Genomic DNA, 7492 nt, shown 5'->3' with positions numbered 1-7492 from the left:
ATAAAACTTAAATCATATGCAATATTAAATGATATTTAGGTAAAGAAAATGTTTCAATGAATTTAATTTACATTTTTTAGATTATTTTAATCTAAGTGTTACCTCACATGGATGTGCAATGCATTAGTAAAATAGTAAATAAAAGTATCATAAAAATTATATAAAATGTGATATAATTATAGTTTAATTGCTATAATATTTGATTAAATCTGAAATTATTATAGAATCATTAAAATCACATTAATTTATATTTTAGATTTTAAAGTTTCTATTTTAACTGTTATAAAATTTTATAAAATTATCGTTTTTAAAATATAAACAATATATTTTAGTACTGTATTAGTAAATATTGATATATATTGTATATATATATATTTTATATATATATATACAGTACATACATTTCTTTAAATGTTATTTAGATTATATGAAGTGTTTTATAAAATTATACTTTAAAATGTCTAATTATAAGTATTATCTCATAGATAATTTACGAAAAATTTATAAAATAACAGTTTAATATTTGTATAAAAATGAAAAAATAAACTTATTAAAATTAGTAAATTATATAAACGCAAAAACATTTAACTAATTTATAACATATATACACTAATTTATACAATACAATTGTACTCTAAATTTATAATACATAATAAAAATATTATTTAATTATTTATTAAAAGTTAAGATTTTTTTTAATATTTACGTTTTAGTATTAAAATTTAATATTGATAAGATCTTTATAAAATTAATATTAAATATAATTCAGATTTATATTAATTTTAATATTTTTTAAACAACAATTATTAAATTAAAACTTACAAAAATAAAAACACAAATAAAAAAATATGAATTAGAATAATAATTATTTATTTTATTAAATTAATAATAAAATAATAATACGCTTCCATATCAGATATTATCAATAAAATGTAAAAATTATAATATTTAAAAATACTAAAAATATTTTTGTCTTAAATTAAGGTGAGTCTATATTAGTAATAATAAAATATTTTTTTGACATTTAAAAAAATACAAAATTAATAATTTAAGTTTGACGCAAAATATTTTAATTTAATATTATATTATTGTTATTTACAATTTGAAATTACGAATAATATGAAAAGTCATCTCAACACTAAAAACAACTAATATTCAAAACATTATACAGTATTTACTTATAGCTATGTTTGAAATTTAATGTGTATTTTAAGGCAAACGCCCACACCTTTAATACTTTAAAATGCGTTACTTATAAGATATTTTAAAAATAATTTTATTGCCGCTAAATAAAGTGTTTTTGTTTAGTGTAAAAATCATAATTTTATTTTTATTATCGTGTTTTTGCTTATTTTGAATAAATTATATATGATATTTTATACTCGCATTTAACTTAAAAATATATAGTATATATATTTCCATAATATTTTTATCATTTTATAATGTTTTAATTTATTTTATATATATGTTTTTATAGCTAAAAAGTAAATTGAAATAAAGGGCGTATAATGTGTTGATAAGAGTAAATCATAAATTTTATAATATTTATAACATTTTATAAATTTAATTGCAAACATTTAAAATATTATCTTTAAATTGCACATTTTATAACAATATTTGAAAACCATTAAAATAAATTTTATATAATTAAATAATTTGCACAAATATTTTTGCTCTCATTTGATTACAATCTAATTGATATTTTTAGCCATCATTGCTATAATGTAACACAATTGCTGTAAATTATATGTATCAGCAATGGATATGATTTATTAGTTAATTGGTTCTCAAATATCAGCACAGGTAGGCATATCATAAATACAGTATAATAATAATATTGATAAATAGTAATAATTATAAATACTTGTTTGTAACTTTAATTGGCCACAAACATAATTAGGTCATTTTGTTTCCTAATTATCTATTAAATTAAGTTATTTTTAAATTTATAAAAGTATATTATAAGTTATGCTAATAAATAAATTATTTATAAGATAAATCTAAAAAATAATAGTTTCCAATATAAATTTCAAACATCTGTTTAGTACAAATGTCAATAATTTGATTTATTAGTTAATAATAAGTTTTTATTGGTAAATGTCATTGTTGAGTAATTTTTTAAAATATATAATAATTAACAAATTTAATAAATTTAAACTAAAAGTATTATATTATTAATCTTTTATCTTAACCAATAATGTAAATAATTTTATGTATACTTAATAATAATATAATAACTAAATCTAAATGGATTTGGTTAAATGATTTAATACAAATAAAATCACATTAAATACAAACAATTGTAACACATTTTTAAAAATTAAATAACTTTGCAATTGAATGTAATTTCCAACAATTTTTGTAAAACAAAATTTGTCATCCAAATTAATAAAATATTTAAAAATTTGTATTGATATAATTTTTAAGTAATGTTGAACATTATCTCAATTAACATAATTTCTCAATTATTTCTATCATATTATCAGATGTGATATAAAGTTATATAATAAATAGCAAATTTGTGAAACTGCTGCTAATACAATATATACTGTACAATACTATACAATTGTTACAGTAAAATGTAATTATGTTTTATATATACAGTATACAAGTGATTGTATTATAATTTACTTGTATAGCAATAGTACTGATTATTTTATCAAAATTATTATCAAACCTTTCATCTCATATATTAATATAAATTATCTTAAAGACCCAAAATATAAATTATAATTTATTTTACTCATGCAATTAAAATAATTTATTATTTTTATTTATTTTATAAAATAAATATATTTATTAAATTCTGTTGAAATTTTAGAATTAAAATAAAAAATAATTTATTTGTTTCACTACAAGACGAGTATTACTGTAAATACCTAATAATAATAATAAGCAGATGTTATGTAATTTATAGCAACAAATAAAAACATATAACATGTAATCCTTAAACTCAATGTCATAAGAGGTTTAAAGCAATTGATAAGTAAGTATGTGATGTTGTTTTTTGGCTCAGGTATGTTTGGATAGACCGACCGATCAACCGACAGGTGCACTAATTTAGATGTCAAAGACTCCCATTTTGTCGTTAATTGCCATAAATTTAATATTTTAGACGAGGATTGAAGCCATAATAATATAATATATTTGTCATATAATACATAAATGTAGTAATTATTTAGGAAATTATAAATATTTAATAACATATTTAGATTATTAGTTGAAATAAAGATATTATACATATTTTTTAATATCATATATATTTATATAATCTCCGATTTATGGCGTGTTCATGACATTTAAATTATAAATGGTATTTTAATTTGCAATATATTGATATATATAAAGCAATAAAATTATCAATAAATGGGCAAAAAATTTTATTTTTACGACTTTTAAATATTAGCTTTTAATATATAAATATTATAATATTTTTATATTTAATTGAGATTTCTTAATATCTCATACTTAAAATGCTTATAAATAAATAAACCGATATAATTACATTATTTGTCTAAAAATATTTTAACTAATATTCAATGTCATATTTTTCTAATAATAATATAAATTACATTATATAATATTATAATAATAATACTAATTTATCATATCTATAAAATAATATCAAATGTTATAAAGTTATTTAATAACATAGATTTTACTAATTCAAATATGCATTATTAATATTAATATTAAATATAATAAATTATTTTACTTTATAATTAAATTTGATTTTAAAAATTATCATCGATTCACACAAAATCACATTGTTTTATAATATTTATGTAATTGACAATTGATTTTATTTAAAAATTGACAAAACTGTAAAAACTATTTTCTAAATAACTAATTACAATAATAAAACAACTTGAATCATTATGATTGCGTTTATTATATAGTTTACTTATTATTTGTTTTAATTAATTTTTTAATATTAAAAAACATTAATTAAAATCAATACAGTAAACTATTATCATTATAATCTACTCAACAATATTAAAATAAGTAATTTAGGTTAAATTTAACAATTTTGAAGTAATTAATTTGTCATTAGTATTAATGAAATATTGATTGCAATGTAAATAAAGTAAATTAATTGACATAATTATTCAATTTAAACAAATTACTTTATAACTATATATGGCATTTAACAAAATTATTAACTAATTAGTATTGAAAAATATAAAACATTAGTAAATTAAAACAATTATTTGTGGCAAATAGTTTATGCAAACATTACTATAAATTATCTTTATTTAACAGTTGACTTGAGTTTTAGTACATATAATAAAAACACAAATTAGTGATAATTTAATTATATTAATAACAATATTATTTATTTTGATTACATATTTTCCTTAACAAATAATAATAATAATTTGATATATATAAAGTATACTATATTGTATATCTTAAAAAGCAATTTTTCTATAAAATTTAATGATTAAAATTTATTTTTAATTACTGTTAACTATTAAGTAAATATAACTGCTTTTTAAAAGCAACTAATTTTAAGCTAATTTTCTTTCTCTAGGCTATTGATTATTTGGCTGAAAATATAGCTTATATTAGAGTCAATTATAGTTAATTGCTTGAAAATAAAACAATAAAAACAATTTACGAATATTTTCTTATTACTATAACTATTGAATAACACTTTAATTACAGGCTATTATTGACAATAAATATGTTTTTTTTAGAAAAATAAACTAAAATGTTTCAATTTTAATAATTATTTAAAAAATCAGTATGTGTGGGGTTAATCTTTATAACAGAAATAATTATTTTTTGCAATAATAATTATCATAAAAATATTTAATGAAAATATAATGTTTATTATACTATTTTGAATAATTAAGCCATTGATCGCATACATCGATAATTGGTTTTTTGTTCAACTCTTTAATTAAGTTAAACTTATTTAATAGATGCCAAACAAAAATAGTTAATATATTTTTATTTTTTGTTTATTTACTTTGTGTTACCAATCAACTAAATTGGTATTTCAATAAATTTAATTTATATTTGGTTAATTAATATTTTATAATATATAATGTTTAATAATAGTAATTATATATTATAGTTAAAAATAAAATGTAATTATCTCTAATATTGCATTAATAACTAATATATATCTAAATTTTTTTATATTATTTAGATCTTAATTAACGCAATATGGATTCATTAATAAAATATTTTAACAATAATTTTATTAACAAATGTATCAAAACAATAAATGATAAATTTTTATCAATGTTTGTAAAGTTGTTAATTAATTAATTTTATATATTAAGCAGTTTACAATAATTATATTAATTATTTTCAATTTAATTTCATATTAAAAGTAATTTCAACTAAATAAAAATTCTAATATATATATAATATTATAGTTAAATTGTAGTAACTATAGTATTAAACTATAGTTAAATTATATATCAATAATATGCTTAACAATAAACATTGATTACATATTATTTGTTTTTAAATTATAAGTAAAAAACAGTTTATTAATACTTTATATTTCTAATTAACAGTAAGTAATACTAAGTATTGATAATAACAATAATAACATTCAATCAAATGTTTAAATAAAGTGATTTATGAGATTGTTATTAAAAAAATTATCTATATTATCTATATATTTATACTGTTTATTATATATATAACAATATACTGTAATATAGCAATTATATTGATCAAATTATCAGATATTATGCACTTAATTGAGTTATTTGTATAAATAACTATAAATGTATATTTAAAAACTTGTTTTGATAGCTAAAATAGATTTTTTTGTGAAAATTATTTGATAGAAATTAAAGTTTAGGTTAAGGCTATTGATATATTAATGTGTTTATTATACATAATTGAATCAAATTACTGTAATTTTATTTAAATAAATTATAAAAGAAAATCAAAATTTTTAAAATATTTACTCTAAAATTAATGTTGAAGTAGTCATTATAATGTGTTTAACCTGAATAGGCATTACTCAAAATTAAATATATACAGTACAATACAATTAATGTATGCATGTATTAAAAATATTATAATAACATTTAATATATGAAAAATTTATATTGCGGTTTTGAATATATAAAATTATTTTGTTTTTTATCGTATAACGTAACTTTTGGTTATTATTTTAATATTAATTTTAAATACAATGTTAACATATAGTGTTATAATAAACTAATACTAATGAATATGATATTTGTTGTAAATAAAAATAAAATTATTGAAGATTATTATTAGTGTTGTTTTTATTTGATTTTTAAGAAATGCATATATAGTACAGTGTTATTAAGTAAAAGATTGTAATGCAAATTACATAATCTGAATTTGTAAATGTTTTTAAATATTTATTTATATTCAAATTATTAATATTGAATATCAAATTTAAAATACTGTAAATCATATATACTGTATGTCTCACGAAATATCATTTAAGTTGATTGTAATCATGATTATAGTCTCTATAAATAAAGACGATTAACACAATTGATATTATATTTATACATTTTGTTATTTAGTATTAAATATATTCAAATCATTAGATATAGATTTAAAATTTTATGAGTATTAGATGCTGTATAAAAAAATTAAAATTCATAATCAAATATTAAAATGTTTTTGAATTCAAATTATTTTACATAATGTAATACTGAGTAACTTTCAAATAATAGTAATTTTATAAATACAAATAAAAACATTCAGATAAGTTTATCATGGTCATATTACAATTATTGTATTTATTGCATAAATTATGAAAACTTTAAAATAGTATTAATAGACTTGAAATTGAATGCATAGACTTAATGATGTTAAATGTCGTATTCAATATTTATAATATATAATTCAATAAATAATTTGTTTAATAACTGATCAAATTTATTATTCAATCAATTTTTCTGCAATTTGTAAATAAATAATATACAGGTATTATAAATATGAAGTTTTAATTAAATTGAAATTACTATTTATTGTTTTTAAAAACAATTATAAAGTTCTATAAATTAAGTTTAACTAAAAATTAAATATTTTTTATTTAAAATATATGAAATACAAATCATTCAATAACTACTGATTAGGATTTGAAAAATACAAAGTTTTGACTTTTGACTTTGTATAATACAGTATAATTTGATTGCATGTAGTATACATTTTTTAAAAACATATATTATATTAAAAAATTAATAACAATATAATTGTTAGAAAATTCATTAATTTTATATTAATATCAGTTTTCTAAGAATAAAAATGAAATAAATTAAGATATTGGATAGAAATTAAATAAAAAAAGTAATATCATATTTATATTATTATGTGTTTATTTTTGCTTATATCAATGATTTTGATTGTAGGTGGCGCTAACTTTTATATTGTATGCCAATATTGGTCATGTATTATACAAAGATTTTGTCTCTGCCAAGATTAGTAATAAGTAATTTATTTCAAGTTATAAATAACTCAAAGAGAAAATAAACAAAAA

This window comes from Oppia nitens, unplaced genomic scaffold, assembly GCF_028296485.1.
Source record: "Oppia nitens isolate AA-2021 unplaced genomic scaffold, nextdenovo-longstitch-racon4-pilon3 scaffold13_pilon_pilon_pilon, whole genome shotgun sequence".
In the NCBI taxonomy this organism is placed as follows: domain Eukaryota; kingdom Metazoa; phylum Arthropoda; class Arachnida; order Sarcoptiformes; family Oppiidae; genus Oppia; species Oppia nitens.
This window is presented reverse-complemented; position numbering follows the sequence as displayed.